This window comes from Phocoena phocoena, chromosome 11 (genome assembly GCF_963924675.1).
Source record: "Phocoena phocoena chromosome 11, mPhoPho1.1, whole genome shotgun sequence".
Classification (NCBI taxonomy): Eukaryota; Metazoa; Chordata; class Mammalia; order Artiodactyla; family Phocoenidae; genus Phocoena; species Phocoena phocoena.
The window spans coordinates 93,234,833-93,252,421 of record NC_089229.1 but is presented as its reverse complement, the minus strand read 5'-3'; the positions used below and the strand labels follow the sequence as shown (position 1 = coordinate 93,252,421).

Sequence of the window (17,589 nt, the reverse complement as noted above, 5' to 3'; positions counted from 1 at the left end):
AGCTATCCTGCCCCACCTAAGGGGATGGAAAAAAAGGCACCTTTGTGAAGCTCCCAGCCCAGGAACTAGAAGACTCACTAAAAGACTGAGACCTACTCATAGAACTACAGAACATATCCCCTCTTCCAGCACATTACTAAAGGCCTATTTACTGCAGTCCCTTTTGCCCACTACATAATGTTCAGCTTTCAACAAAAAAATACAAGGCTTACTAAAAGGAAAAAAAGTTTGAAGAGACAGAGCAAGCATCAGAACCAGACTCAGATATGGCCAGAATGTTGGAATTATGAGATCAGGAACTTAAAACAACCATGATTAATATGCTAAGGACTCAAATGGAAAAAACAGGCAACATGCAAGAATAGATGGATAATATAACCAGAAAGATTCTAAGAAGGAAACAAAAAGAAGTGCTGGAGATCAAAAACACTATAACAGAAATGAATGCCTTTAATGGACTCATTAGGAGACTGGACACAGCTGAGGAAAGAATCTCTGCATTTATAAAATGTCCACAGAAATTTCCAAACTAAACAGCAAAGAGAAAAAAGATGGGGGGGGGGCGGGGAAGAGCACAATATCAAAGAACTGTGGGACAACTACAAAAGGTATATCATATGCATAACGGGAATCCCAGAAGGCAAAGAAAAAGAGAAAGAACTATTTGAAGCATATTCTAATTTGAAGAATATTCTAATAACTTAGAATTTTCCCAAATTAGTTTCAGGTACCAAACCACAAATCTAAGCAGATCAGAGAACAGCAAGCAGGAAAAGTGAAATACTTAGAAGAGTTGAAAGGGAAAAACCTGCCAATGTAGAATTCTGTAACCTGCAAAATTATCCTTCAAAAGTGAAGGGGAAATAAAGACTTTCTCAGAAAAACAAAAATTGAGGGGATTTATTGCCTATAGACCTGCTCTGCAAGAAACGAAGTTGTTCAGAGAGAAGGAAAATGATACGGGTAAGAAACTCAGATCTACATTAAAAAAAAAAAAAGTATTAGAGAAGGAATGAACGAATGTCAAACAAAAAACTTTTTCTTATTCTTTTTAAAAATTTTATTTATTTTTGGCTGCGCTGGGTCTTCATTGCTGCATGCTGGCTTTCTCTAGCTGTGGTGAGCGGAGGTTACTCTTCGTTGCAGTGCGTGGGCTTCTCACTGCAGTGGCTTCTCTTGTTGAGGAGCACGGGCTCTAGGGCACGCAGGCTTCAGCAGTTGTGGCACATGGGCTCCCCAAAGGCAGCTAAGTTACATGCCCAAAGGAAGGAGTAAGAGAGACTGAAAGAGATTACAGTAAATGTTATTCCTAAAATGTCTCCAGTCAATGCAATGACCGTTCAGCAGAATGAGGCTCTCTGCTTGGGTCTTCTCCACAACGGTCACACTATAGTCTTTCCTATGTTTCAGGCTCAGAACCTGCTTTATGAGACTTTGTCCTCTTCTAGAGAGTGCGGAAAAAAATGGCAATGGGCCCTAGAGAGCCAGGAGAGAAGCATTCATAGCACTCGGGGATGAAGCACTGAAGCTGATTCAAACGGAATGGAAGCTACTGAACCCCACTCAGGACCCTTGTACAGATATGTGTGTGATGTTGGACAACTATGGCAGCTGATCTCATCACTGGGAATTCCACTTCTGCAAACCCAAAATCATCATTCAACATGAGGGGAGGAGAAAAACCATGGACAGAGGAGAAAAAGAACATCCACTGGTATTTGTCCTCCAAAATCAAAGTATCCTCCATATCCAAAGTAGATACAGAGGATTTACTCTGTATTTTGAGTTTGATTACCTAAGAGCTTTATTTGGGTCAGGTGAGGGGACAAAGTTGAATTACAACATTTTAACACTGTCAAATGAATATCAATTTACATCCCTTAGTAAAAGTGCAGTGCAAGACAAGACTAGCATGCTCTGCCCTCATATGTAATCCAGACATGGCACAAATACACAATATCTCTATAAATACAAGAGACTCTACTACTCTAGGTACTGGAAGAAAGTTAAGGTTCAGTCTATGTATCAGAAAGAGAAAAATTCTAAGTAAAGTTTACAAAAGAGATTTTAAAATTCACAGTTAACTTTTTTAACTTTATCATTTTTCCCATTAATCTATTATAGTACATAATTTAAAGCAAAACTGAATCCTTTAGAAGTTTGTCATTTTTCAAGATGATTCTATGACTTCAAAATTTCCAGAAACTTTACACAGCTGGGGTAGAGCTGCCAACAAGAAGCATCACGGGGCAATGAATGTCAATAAGTCATCAAGAGTTATATCTGCATTGGGGAGGTGAGGGAAGGTCATTTCCAGCCCTAAAATATATAGCATACATACAGACTCTGGCTCTCACTGTTAAGTTGCATAAGAGAATATGAAAAGGGCACCTGCTAAAAGCTTGAATGACAAACTAAGGTGTTAGATTTAATAAACAACAATATTTAGGGGCTACTCCTTTTAAGACGGTTACTCCTTAAAGGGGGGGGGGGTAGGCACCAGCCAATAAGAGAAAGATGTAAACGTTTTATTTAAAGATCAACTAGTAGGATGGAGAACATCAAGACTACCAACAGAATAGAGACTTCAGAATGCAGAGAAAAAAGAGGGAAAAAAAATTCTCCAGATTATCTGCTAGGATATCACATAAACATTTTCTATTATTAAAATGAAGAAAAGAGTATTTGACACTAAGGCCTGAAAACCTCCCCCCTTAACCCAGCTGCCTAAAAATTAAGACTATGAGGTGAACTCCTTGACTACATCATTTTATTCTGGACTCTTTCCAAAAATAAAAAATAACTGGGGTACACATATTAAGGAGTCAGTTTGGTTTGGCTTAGTTGTTTTGTTTTTGTTTGGGCAGTTAACCTAGCTTAGTAACCTATGGTTACCTAAAAGCACTTAACAATAAAGTTGCTAAATTCAACTAGTTGTGTAATATATTCTACAAACACTTTTTATCAGCATATTTAAAAGCCAAAAGGATACCTAAAGTATCCTTTAGGAAATGCAAGAGTGTTTGATAAATACCTCCTATGGCTTCTCAAAAGCCAAGTTACAGGCTCACATAAGAGAAATCTCTCTTCAGCAACAATTATTGCTAACTCTTCAATTATGTAGTCTGTTTGGCCTCTAATTTATTTTGGCTCTGGGTTCTATCTGGGCTTTGAATTAAGAGAATATAAACATATCTACTTGATACTGAAGAATTAAATACATGTGGTTACAGCTCCGCTTTGCCAGAGTGTGCACATCTGCTATTCATCAAAAATTATGAAAACCAGTGCCAGGCTGCTATATGCTATTCACTGGTTTCCACACAAATGTAATTTTATTGCTGTATCTGGCATGATATCCATTTGCAATGCTTTCTGGAAAATAATTTTTAAATGGAGTAAAGGGTAGATGATAGGCTTCATTTTAATTAGGAAGTAATTAAAATAAGCAAACAGTGAGTTTTCAAGACATCAAAATTTCTTATGCCAATAAAGTAAAAATATATCAACTGTCAATCAGACTAGATATCAGCCATTTTACACAAATTTATTACAATCCCAAGCATATAATTTCTATGATTAGGTAAGGAAAAAATAATATATTTTCCAAAATATTTACAGACTCCTAATCTAGTATGTATACTTAATTTGAATCCAGCTTCCCCTAACAAAAATACTCAGAAATGTTCAGTTTCAATAAAACTAAACAAAAAGGATACATTTTCACCCTTTACAAGATGTAATTACATTCAAAGGTGACTAATTAAGACAACATTTAGAATTGAGTCATAAAATCTAACTGAACCAGATCTATACCAGGTCATAAACCACTTCATGATCCTTGAAGTTACTTATATAATCCTACCTATAATTAAAAGAAGTCAATAGTACACATATTAGTAAGTATGAATAATGCTCAACTATCATGCACATATATCCACAATAAGAAAAGGTAATATTTAAAAACATAAAAGTTAGAATTTCTATTTCTAGTAATTTGAAAACAGCATAACCAGAAAACCCTCCTTTTACAAAACACCTAGAACACCTAGAACCACTGGTAAATCTTTTTACTTGATTTATACATTGCTATGGTCCTCAAAATTCCTGTACTGAAATCCTCAAAAATGATAGTATTAGAATGTAAAGCCTCTGGGAGGTGCTTAGGCATAAGGGCAGAGCTGTCATGAATGGAATTCGTGCCTTATACAAGAGGCTCCAGAAAGACCCCTAGGCCCTTCCACCACATAAGGACACAGAAAGAAGGGGCATGAACCAGGAAGAGGGCCCCCACCAGAAGTGGACCAAGCTGGTGCCTTGATCTTGGACCTCCCAGCCTCCGGAACTGTACACCAGGGGTCCCCAACCCCTGGGCCACAGACCGCTACCGGTCCACAGCCTGTTAGGAACCCGGCCACACAGCAGGAGGCGAGCGGCGGGGGAGTGAGCGAAGCTGCATCTGCTGCTCCCCATCACCCGCATTACCGCCTGAGCCATCCCCCCACCCCCTGTGGAAAAACTGTCTTCCAAGAAACCGGTCCCTGGTGCCAAAAAGGTTGGGGACCGCTGCTGACAAGCAATAAAATTTCTATCGTTATAAACTACTCAGTCTGCAGCGTATTGTAATAGCAGCCCAAACGGACTGATACACATATATACACAAAATAAAAATACACAAACACTCCTTTAAATGTACAACTAAGGTATGAAAGTAGGGGAAATCTCTTACAGAGCCAAAAATTAATAGGGAAATAAAAAGCAGTACACGCTTGATGCTACAGCCACCCTGCAGGTTATTCTCATCTCAGAAACTGAGGAACTTCTGTTTCAGTGGCAAAGCAGGGAAAAAGACAAGGCCTTGACACACAAGAAGCACTGAGAAGATTTTTGCACAAAGCACAGACCCTTGGGGAACAAGGAAGTAAAAAAATCTGCCATTGGTAGAAGGAGGCAAAGAAATTTTCTGTCTTGGCCTAGGCTCTGAAAATGTGGGAAAAATCACCAAAGACTTTGTAATCACAAGATGCCCTCACATAGGTTTAGAGTTTGAATTTATTCTATCTAGATTGTACAGGAACTCCAAATTCCAAAAATTAAATAGAAAAAATGTTCTCTGCTTGAACACGGTGATAACATAGGTATACACACATGTCAAAACTGCACTGAAAATCTGTTCATTTTAGTACATGTAAGCTATACTTCAGTTTAAAAATAAAGCGGTCCCTGGAAACACCTCTAGGGTGCTTGGCAAAAACAAACCTCTCTGGAGTAATATGCGCACCCCCGCCGCCCCGCCAAGAAGCCACTCAGAATTCTCATAGACAACCCCTATGAACTCACAATTCAAAACTATAAAACACCTAAGGAAACAGTTCACCTTAAGAATCAGCAAATATAGCAAAGAACAGAAGTGGATTTCTAAGAACTTCAGACAAGTGAACAATCTGATAGACATTTATAAGTAATTTAAATGATTAAAACACATAAAAAATAAACTAAAATACATGGGACGAGACATCATAAAACAGTAACAGACATCCCTAGCACAACAATACAAGAACTGATACTCAGTGGATGTTAAAACAATCAACAGATGAGGAACTGGATATTGGCATGGTACAAAAGGATCATCTCACAGATTGCATGAAGGATATAAGAGGAAAAGCTCAATATTATAATACGAATATTAACTTTCATCATCTGAATCTATTGAATATTAGCATCACTATAAGTAGGACAAAACAGTTCTGATGTGATGAATACAAAGTACTCAATACTACCCATGAAGCATTTATGCCAAAACACTGAATTCTTTGCAAACAATGCCTCCTATCATAAATTTTAATTTTACAAGAAATGTAAAGGAGGGCTTTCCTGGTGGCGCAGTGCTTAAGATTCTGCCTACCAACACAGGGAACACGGGTTCAAGCCCTGGTCCGGGAAGACTCCACATGCCGTGGAGCAACTAAGCCCATGCGCCACAACAACTGAGCCCGCACACCTAGAGCCCATGCTCCGCAACATGAGAAGCCACTGCAATGAGAAGCCCGTGCACTGCAACGAAAAGTAGCCCCTGCTCGCCGCAACTAGAGAAAGCCCACGCACAGCAACAAAGACCCAACTCAGACAAAAATAAATAGATAGAAAGAAAAGTAAAGGAATAAAAATAAGTCAAACATCCAAATAACTCTTAAAAAACCCAAAATCTATGGGCTTCCCTGGTGGCACAGTGGTTGAGAGTCTGCCTGCCAATACAGGGGACGCGGGTTCGTGCCCTGGTCCAGGAGGATCCCACGTGCTGCGGAGCGGCTGGGCCCGTGAGCCATGGCCACTGGGCCTGCGCGTCCAGAGCCTGTGCTCCACAACGGGAAAGGCCGCGACAGTGAAAGGCCTGCGTACCGCAAAAAAAAAACAAACCAAACAAAATCTGGAACATTCTACAAGACGACTGTAGAATCATTTCAATAAGTCAAGAGACTGAGAGGAATAAAAAGATGGGGGGGACTGTTCTAGAGAAACTTAAAGAGACATAATCAAATGCAACTTATGAACCTTGTTTTAAATCCTAATTCAAACACGTCAACTATAAAACAGCATTTCTGAGGCTAGGAAAGATATCAGAATATGGAATAAGTAAACTATAATATTAAAGACTTGTGCATTTGGGGTGTGTGGAAGACAATGGTACTGCGGTTATGGAGAAAAATGTCTATTTTTCAGAGATGCAACATAAAGTGAGATGTCACTGTGTGATTTGCTTTAGAACACCTCAGCTAACAAAACAGCCTAAATTTCTGAACACAGGAGAGTAGCTGAATAAGCTATGCTATATTTGCACAATGGAATACTAGACAGTATCAAAAAAAAAGAATGAGGAAGAGCTCTATGAAATGATATGAAGTGATATTCAGGATATATTATTAAGTTAAAAAAGAAAGTGCAAAAAAAGTCTTTAGTATTTCTTTCATGTAAGAACAAAAGGGAATATAATAAGAAAATGTATATGTATCAGCTCATTTGTGCAAAAAAGAATTCCAAGAAGATAAAACAAGAAATAAATGATAATAAGATATCCTAGAGGACAAATGGGAACAAATTGGAAAGAAAGTGAAAATGGGACTATGGTAGAAGGACAGGGAGGACGGACACTACTCTGAGTAAAGCTTTTTGTGTTATTTCTAACTCTTAGAAACATGGTAATTATTTCACATAACCCCAAAATAAATTGATAATTAAAATCAACCAGGATATTGCGGAGGGGATTCAAAATGGAACACAAACAGTAATAAATATATTACAAATGCCACACTGCACTGGGTGGGAAAGAAAAGAAAGTACCTAAATAAATTTGGAAAACAGTATTTTGACTCTACTGACAGTATTTTCATAGTAGTATATTCTAGATAAATTTGTTTCTCACAAGAGTAGAGGTTAGCAATTCTGAAATTCTTGTATACTAGGATTGAGCAAATAAGAAAATACATTGTGGATAATGAGAACCAGGTTTCTCACTATCAAAGACTGGAAAAATAACCTACCAAACAAATGGTGTGGGGGAAGAAGACTATAACACAATTCTGTAAGCAGTGGATTGGAATTGGAGATATCAACACGAACCCTTTTTTTAAATATATAGATACAGATAGAAACACACAGAACTAGGTGTACGTATATACATACATGTATTTAACTCTGTCCACTGAGAGGACTTAAAAGCAATGAAAATCCAGTATGAACACACCGAGCTTCCAGATTGTAATTTCTCAGTACCATTTTCCAATCAAAGGAGAACAGAGCCCCTTGGAGAAACGGTTGATTCTAAGGGTGAAGCAGAAGAAGGACAAGTTGAATCTGGAACATCTTGTGCTATGCAGATAGTAAAAAAAAAAAAAGGGTTTAAAAAATAATGAGGGCCTGTCAAAAGGACACAGGAGCAAACTTGAAGGAACTCCCAATGGCAAAATCTGGGACAACACTAAGCAAGAAATAAATGACACTAATGGATTATAACCTACAGAATAAATAAATGCCCAAGTCCATACTAGTATAAATAATTGGATAAATGAATAAATAGTAAAGACAGGAAAGCTCTTCCTTAAGATGGAATTCTAACTGATAATGCATGTAACAGTGTAACAATGGGACTAGTCCCATGTAACAATGGGACTAGAAATATCACCATTTGGCAAACACCACAGTAATAATTGTTGCAGGCAAAAACCAACAAAAAATGCTGAAAAGTATGATAAACAGGATAACTGCATAGCTTCAAATATTTATTACAAGGGGGGAAAAAGTAAATACAATAAATAAATAAATAAATAAACCTAGCAGACAACACCATAAGCAAGTGATCAAATGTTACATCACCAGTATCTACATCATGCACCTGCTGATATGAAGCCCAGAAAAGAGCACAACATGACCTCTGCCATGCCAAAAATGTATAACCAATCACAAGAAAACATCAAACAAATCCTAAATGAGGGACATTCTACAAAATGGCCAGTAATCTTTCAAAAGGTCACGGTTACAAAGACAAAGACTGGTTAAATGTCCAGATTAGAAAAAACTAAGGAAATAACAACTAAAGGCGACATGGGATCCTAGTCCACAAAAAGGACTCTAGGGGGAAAACTGGAGAAATTCAAATATGGTCTACAGTATTGTATCAACATTAATTTCCTGATCTAAGGTATAACTATTCTATGATTACATAAAATATAATATTAGGGGAAGCTAGGTAAAGGTTATACAAGAACTATACACTATTTTTGTAACTTTTTTATAAGTCTAATATTACTGATAACACTATTTTCTCTACTTTCACGTAGGCTGACATTTTCTCATAGTAAGTCTTTTAAATGAGGGGCACAAAGACCTTCTAGAAAAAAGCAAAATACAATTGCTGATATTAAAAAATCAACTGACTCAAACTGTAAAATTAGGCACAGCTGAAGAAAGAATTAATTATCTGGAAGGCATGTGCAAAAACTAACCAGAAAGTGGCCTCGAGAGATAGACAGAAGATATGAAAGCAAGATTAAGAGGCAAGAAGCAGAAAATTACATGGTCCACATACATCAAACAGGAGATCCAGAGGCAACTAAAGAGAATGAAGGGTAAGTAAGAAAATAATGGATAATAATTCTCTAGAATTAATAAATAATAATGATTACATTCTAGAAACAAGAGTTCTAAGCAGGATAAATAAAAACATAGCCACATCTAGACACAAAGTGAACAAAGCTGCAAAATATCAAAAATTAAGGGATGGGGCTTCCTTGGTGGCACAGTGGTTAAGAATCCGCCTGCCAATGCAGGGGACGGACACGGGTTTGAGACCTGGTCCGGGAAGATCCCACATGCTGTGGAGCAACTAAGCCCGTGCACCACAACTACTGAGCTTGCACTCTAGAGCCCATGAGCCACAACTACTGAGCGCGCATGCTACAGCTACTGAAGCCTGTGCGCCTAGAGCCCGTGCTCTGCAACAAGGGAAGCCACCGCAATGAGAAGCCCGCGCACCACAACAAAGAGTAGCCCCCACTCGCCGCAACTAGAGAAAGCCCACGCACAGCAACGAAGACCCAATGCAGCCAAACATAAAATAAATTAAAAATTAATTAATTAATTTTTTTAAAATTGGGCTTTCCTGGTGGTGCAGTGGTTGGGAATCCGCCTGCCAATGCAGGGGACATGGGTTCGGGCCCTGGTCCGGGAGGATCCCGCATGCCGCGGAGCGGCTGGGCCCATGCACCACGACTGCTGGGCCTGCGCTCTAGAGCCCGTGAGCCACGAGTGCTGAGGCCCGCCTGCCTGGAGTCCGTGCTCCCCAACAGGAGGAGCCACCGCAATGAGCCCGCTCACCTCAATGAAAGAAGGCCCACGTGTAGCAGCGAAGACCCAACGCAGCCAAAAACAAATAAATTAAAACAAAAAAATTAAGGGATGCTTAGGGACTCCCCTGGTGGTCCAGCGGTAAGGAATCCACCTTCCAATAAAGGGGACATGGGTTCAATCCCTGGTCAGGGAACTAATATCCCACACGCTGCGGGGCAACTAAGCCTGTGCGCCACAACTACACAGCCCACATGCCCTGGAGCCCACGTGCCACAACTTGAGAGAGAAAACCCACGTGCCGCAACTAGAAAGAAGTCCAAGCAGACTGCGTGCTGTAACGAAAAGGATCTGGCTTGCCTCAACAAAGATCCCATGCGCCACAGCTAAGACCCGACACAGCCAAAAAAAATAAATAAGGCAAATAAATAAAATAAATATTTTTTTTAATTAAGGGATGTTTAAGGGCTGCTTTTAAGCAACCAGAAAGAATAATAATAAATTACTTGCCAAGCAACAATAATTAGAAACAGCAGACTTCTCACAGCAACAATTAAAGTCATAATACCCTCGAAGGACTGAGTGCAAATAACTATCACAAAGAATTCTATAATCAAATAATTATCATTCCAAGAATGAGGACAAAATAAATACATTTTCGACAAAGATCAAGAGTTTACCATCAACAGACCTCTGCTGAAAGGAATATTAAAGAACATACTGCAAACAGAAGGAAGCTGAACACAAATGGATTAAGTGGGATGCAAAAAAATATAGTAAAATAAGAAATTAGTACAGTGAGTAAATCTAAAAACAGAGAATTTATAGAAATCCTCCTTTAAATAAAGCTACCATGTTGCATTTTTAAAGTAATTAAATGTGCAAAAAAACATGGCTTCAGCAAGATACCTTTCGTGATGAAAAAAGCACCGAACGTGGAACTGGAAAATCTCAAACAAGAATCTGACGTTCTCTTATTTTAGCCAAAGGCCTAAGTTTCTTCAGCCAAAAAGTGAAGGCATTTAGCTAGAAGATCCTTAAAATTCCCTACCAGTCCCAGGATTTAATGGGCAGGAAATAGGCTTCCCCAATTGACCAGGACACGTTTAAAAATGTAAGTTATTGAGAGTTCAGAGAAAGATATTTCATACTCAGAACCAGTGCTTCAGGATATGGAACTTTATGGATAACTGGCTATCTGCTTCTGTGCAAAAACTATGGAAATGGATATGATCTTAGGAAAAGAATATAGAAAATGATGCCTTTTAAACTTAAAGAGTTAATAAAGAAAGGAAAAGGGTGGTCCAAGTGGTAGGAAAACCAACAGTATAAAAATGAGAAAGTCTTGAGAAAATTTCTAAAAGGAATATGGTATCAATATCAAATGCTGCAAAAAAAAAAATTACTCAAGACAATCATTTTATTCCTACTTCACAAATTAGCTATCACAGACTCCTCCTTCCAAAATCTTAAAGGTTCAATGACAGAAATACCAGGAGCAATCAAACTAATTTGCTATAATTTCTAAAGAGCCAATCATACTGGAATACAGCAAGGGTATGTAAGATCTCCAAAATGCAAAGAACTCAGTTAAAGGTATCCTATTCTTTACTCTCATAAAATTTCATTGTTCATTGTTCTCCTTGTTAAGGATAAATTAAAAGGTCAATGCTGCAAGCAAGGATTGCTTTTAGCAAAGAAAGCTATTAAGAGACTGGGCTAGGTCATACTGCAAATACTCCCTTTCAATATTCCTTCAATAAAAGTGGGCCTTGGAGATACAGAACATAAAAATATCAGACCACATAATCAAAACTCAATTTGAGATGTGATGTATATCACTAGATATAAAGAATTAAAAACTGGATGAGGGTTAAGATGTTTGTAAGAGGAAAGACCAACACTAACATTTAAGAATACATATAAATATACACACATATTTATTTATTCTTTTTTTTAATTGTTGAATTTTATTTTTTTATACAGCAGGTTCTTATTGGTCATCAGTTTTATACACATCAGTGTATACATGTCAATCCCAATCACCCAATTCATCACATTTATTTATTCTTAAAAAAAAAAGTTTTCACTTCCAAGGGCCTTGATTCCTATCCCAGAGGCTAGTAAAGCTAAACCTATTAACCAGATTTCCTGGATTAGTGGCTTTTCTTACACACTCTCTCAATTTTTAGGTAATCTCAAAAACACCTATACGTATCTGAATATATGTAGTCTGCCTAAAAGTAATGGGCCACATTTTCCATTCTTCATACAAAAAGAATCCTTCGACATTTTTAAATATTTTTCAGTTTACATCAAGTGGAACTAGAAAAGAGGTTTAAACTAGAGCTGAAACAACCCTAAAAAAGTGTGATGACATATGCAATAAGGGCAGTAGAAACAAAATTTTAAGAAGAATCTGTTCTGCAGAAACACAATTCTAAGTGTAACATACCTAAATTAGACTTGAATATGTAATTGTAAAATACGATTTTTAAAATTAGAGTACTTTCTTAGGGCTTCCCTGGTGGCACAGTGGTTGAGAATCTGCCTGCCAATGCAGGGGACACAGGTTTGAACCCTGGTCTGGGAAGGTCCCACATGCCACGGAGCAACTAAGCCACTGCGCCACAACTACTGAGTCTGCGTGCCACAACTACTGAAGCCCGCGCGCCTAGAGCCCATGCTCCGCAACAAGAGAAGCCACCGCAATGAGAAGGCTGCACACCAGAGCAAAGAGTAGTCCCCGCTCGCCACAACTAGAAGCCTGCGCACAGCAACACAGCCGAAAATAAAAATAAATTAAAAATTAGAGTACTTTCTTTAACTGTCTGACTTTTAAAACTTAAATAATGTCAAAATTGAAAGGAACTCATCATTCTAGAGATGAGGAAATTGAGGTCCAAGAAAATGAAGTAACTTGCTTGGTAAATAACAGAGCAAGATGTGACATGAAACATGCTCCAGTGAGTGTATTTTTATAAAATATGATCTTGAAAACTTCAAATGAAAAGACTAAAAATCTTAATTATGTTTTAAGTTAACAATTGCAATCAAAGCCATAGTCATTTAGAATTCACAGGACCATACTAAAATTTACATTTGCTTAGAAAACAAATGTCCCTAACAAGGATAATTAATAGAATTACAAAAGAAAATATAAAGTCCAGCCACTCAGAAATATTTACTGAATACTTACTATGTGGCAGGAACTATTTTAGTCACCTGGGATATACCAGTATAGAAAATACTTTTAAACACACTCAAGTTATGACAATTATACGTACATAATTGATGAGGAAATTATAAATCATTCCTTTTCCACTGAACTAGTTCTGCAAGCATTTTTAAAGCAGAACTTTTAGTGTTGTTAATATTATTCTTAACAATGATAAAAATGTACTTTTTAAAATATGTATCATTCAAAGCTATTCAGTATGAATTCACTTCAGACTGAATCACTAAAATTTAACTTTTTAAAATATCCAAAATGATGTGGATTATGAACAGATCCGTAACAAACAAAAAACCCTTAGAACTGCTTTATTTGTACCTGAAACAGCAGGTCCTCAGCATCACTAAGATTAGTACAGTCACTGTGGATCATATTAAGGAGCTCCACCATTAGCAGCAGCCACATAGGAACCACCTCTCACTATAAAGGAAGGATACTGCTTTCTATAACTATGATTGTTCACTTCTGGAACAATTTCCATACACACGTTTTCCTGCTCCTTATTCAGAATTCTACACTGCCAGTCACTCAAAAGAAAAAAAATCTCAGACTAACAGAGGCCAAATTTAGGGAGGGAAATAAAAATCTTCCTTCAGTCTAGGCTAAATGGACTGACTGCACAAAGAACTCCATACATCCAAAAGCACACAGATTTCTGCACCAGTTCCCAGGGTTCAAACAATACCAGTCATTCAATAGCTTTCCTTTTACATAAGCTGCTGTGAGAGAGCTCAGTCAGCTCTTCTGAACCTCATAACCCAGGATCCCGGAACTCTGATAAAGCCACCTTTTTCCTCAGCTCTGTTTTCATGTACTCTCTCTGGAAAGCAAACTTCATTTTTCCCCTAAAAAATAAATCTGAAAATCATCTCTTCTGTTTGATAAGTGATATACTCAATCCAAAATTACTACTGCATTAAAACTAAAAGCATTAACATAAAACCTAAGATCAATACCGAAAAACTGTTTGATAAAATATATTTTTAAATGCATGAGTTTAAAATATAATTTTAAACACGCTTCATCATGCTAATTACCAAATGATGCCATTTGTCTGCATTCTATTTGCTTCCAGTTGCACAATTTAAAAATTAGCCATCTGCCACAAAATAACTTTCAAAAAAGTAAAAGAAATTTTAGAAGAACTGTTAAAGGGGGGGAAAGTGAATTTACACACACAAACACACTCAACACTAACTACAGACATCAAAAATAATGAAAGACATTTCTTTGAGTGTTTGACCACACCCCCATTTAGGCCTCAGGAAAAATATACATATTCTTCACTGAACATCCCTTAGAAGCTTAAATAACAGTACTTTCTACCTTCAAAGCACATTATTATTGATTCTTCCAGTATCCTTTACCAGCTGAGTCTTTGGCAAATTCAAACTTTAAATATTAGTAAATATTCAAGCCACGGAAACGCTAATGTAAATACTTCTTAATCACATGGCAAACTTACTTCCTAAGACACTTATCAGACCTGCCACCCAGAAGTAAAACTCAGTTTTAGGGGACAAAATGAGAATGACTCATTTACTTATTAAATTATCAGCTCCTGAATAGTCAATAGTTGCCTATAAATTCATCTCCCTTGACCATGTACTATCACATAATCATTATCCCTTATAGAAATAAGATGCTACTCCAGAATTGTGATAATCTAGCTATTTTATCCACCCATCCTCCTTAAGAGTTCTGTGGCCCTTGTAATTCCTTTAACACTCTTTCCCTCTCCACATACATACTACATAATGCAAATAAACATGCTTTGAAAAAGGAGAAGTTCTCTCTCCTAAGTTTTCTCTCCTTAAATAAAATAGTAAATCCTTAAAGATATTCTCCCTCTCCCCAAGAAGAACACAAAAAGCAGAGCTGTGAACATACTAACCATTTAACAGATATTTGGGGAAATTTCCATCATCACCCTTAGAGTTATAAGATTGAATCTGTCAAAAATGGGGAAAAAAAAAAAAGAACTATTTATCTTTTCATCAACATATTACTCCCTAATAACCACTGAAAGCACCAAAACCCTGTGTGTTCTGTGAAGCAGTAACCTCAGAAACATTTCAACACTCCCTGAGACTTAACGAACTTGGCTGGCAAAACAGATTCCATTTCTCAAAAATACCTTGCAAGTTCTCAAGAAGCAAATTCTTCAATCAATACAGTTCACCGCACATTCAACACCTGTGACCTCCTTGGGACACACAAACCTTTTTCCTACCACTAGAGTCAGTACAATATTTTCTGATGCTCTATTAAAAGACCATCTGACTTTAGCAGATACCTCTTAATGTCCCTCTAAAAATATATTTTTTATATATTATATAAAGTATACATAATATGTGTTTTCTAGAACCTCTCACCCTAAAATTTCACTCACCATTGCCCATGTTATCTTTTATAGTCAGAAAAGGCTTTTCATTTTCCTATAACATTGTACCTTCTTTAACTTTTGTCACCAAAAAGGGCCTGATATCAAGAGAAAGGAGCACATATAAACCTTTCTTTCATTTTTCCCAAATTTTAATTTATTACATAATATTAATCCACTGCCTTCTATAAATGCGTTTTAAAGCATTCCAATATACTTGAAAGTCAAAGAAAATGAAGTACTAAAAGAGTTATTCACAGGTTATTTATCTTTAGATTTTAAACAATTACTAGTAACTCATTTCAGGTTCATGTTTAATTATACCTAGCCATGACAGACTCTGGCATGATAATGTATTCAACAGATAAATAGCAAGGAATTGTATACGGCAGGACTGAAACACAGTTAACAAGAGAAGCACCTGAGGACACAGCTCACATTTTATAGTAAGATCTGCCCATAACTTTAAGTTTCTCTTCTATTAGAAAATAAACTTGTGCACTTCCCTGGTGGTCCAGTGGTTAAGACTCCGCGTTTGCACTGCAGGGGGCGCGGGTTTGATCCCTGGTTGGGGAAGTTCCACATGCCACACCCCGGGCAGCCAAAAAAAAAAAAAGTAATAGGATACCATGGTATCCCTATGCATTGTGTTGCCCAAATTAGAGACAGCTTTCTGAAAAATCAGTGGTTCTGTAGAGAATATCTGCACTAAAAATATATATATAATAGAAACACAAATATTTAGGAAGAAAATAAACTCTTATGGCAAATACATGTCTAGCTAACTAAAAGTGAGTTATTTAACAACCTAATTTTTATTTTTCATTCAACACTGACATATTTAAAATATCAGTTTAATATAAAAAACACTAGGCATTACAAAACAATTGTGTATATAATAAAAGGTACAAGATTCAGAAGATTTTTTATTTAATCTTGAGCTATCAAATACTACTCATTTATCATTCCTTCTTCTCCGCCTTCTGATTATCCTCTCATAATTATAAAAAATAAATGAAGAAAAACCAAAAACTATAAACATGGGTATCCCATAAGTGATACTAGAAACACAAAACTGTTTACAGACACACCTTACTTTCAGAACATGACCTAACTTCCCACATTCAAATCTACTTGACAAAGAAGCCCAAAGAATCTAAAACTGGAGTCTGATGTTTCTTTTCTCTTGGAGGTAAGGGGTGTCTATGCTAATGGAGAGAAAACAGCCAGGAGAAGGAGATACAATAACCTTTGTACATGATGCAAAACTTACCCACTTGAAGGATCTAAGGCAATAGCTCTAGGTTGATCCAACTCTTGCCAAAATAAAACTTTTCGTAAAGATCCATCTAAATTAGAAACTTCAATACGATTAGTTTCAGAATCTGTCCAGTACAATTTTTCTCCAAGCCAATCACATGCCAGCCCATCAGGGGACAATAATCCAGAAACAACAACATTCTGTACACTCTCAGTTTTGTTGAACTCTGTTCGTTTAATGGCTTCTTCGCTGACATCACTCCAGTATATCAAGCCATGACCAAACACAAAGTCCACCGCAGCTGCATCCTCCAAGCCTCCAACTACAATCGTAGCATTCTCTTTGCCATTTGCAGCATCAACCAATCGCAAGTCCCGTCTGTTTGCATAAAGCAACAAAGGGGCCGCTAGAACAAAAAAAGAAAAATATGTAAGTCAAAACAAAGGAAATGTCTTGGTTCCTATAAATTGAGTTTCAAATCAGTGTTAGTTAGCAAATACTATCAAAAATAAAGAGTAAATCAATGTATAGAAAACTGGCAAAATCTTTTCACAAAGCATTATTTTTGCACCATTTTAAATACAAAAGAGTTGCAAGAGGGGAAATTAATTGTCCCAGGACAGTCTTTTCTTGTTAAATCGTCTGTCAGATAAAACTTTTAAAAGCCTGGTCATTCCAAGAACCGGCAAGCATATGGAGCCAGTGGACCACTCATACCCTCCTGGGGGCCTGTGAAATGGTGCAGCATCTTTGGAAAGCAGTTTGGAAGTTTCTTAAAAGACTAGATATTTACTTCAGAGAAATAAAAGTATACGTCAATACAAAGACCTGTGCATGATGCTCACAGCAGCTTTTCTGTAATAACCCAAA

General features: G+C 37.2%; 1 protein-coding gene across 5 annotated transcripts in view; it reads right to left on the bottom strand.

Annotated features, from left to right (window-relative positions):
* The window catches only part of LRP6 (LDL receptor related protein 6), a 161,897-nt gene extending 144,780 nt beyond the window's left edge, over positions 1-17,117 (bottom strand). For all 5 annotated transcript variants that reach the window (XM_065887395.1, XM_065887399.1, XM_065887396.1 and 2 more), the window contains exon 1: positions 16,732-17,117. The gene's annotated coding sequence lies outside the window, so the exon portion shown is untranslated. The remainder of the gene's footprint in view (positions 1-16,731) is intronic.
* Positions 17,118-17,589: the final 472 nt, after the last annotated feature.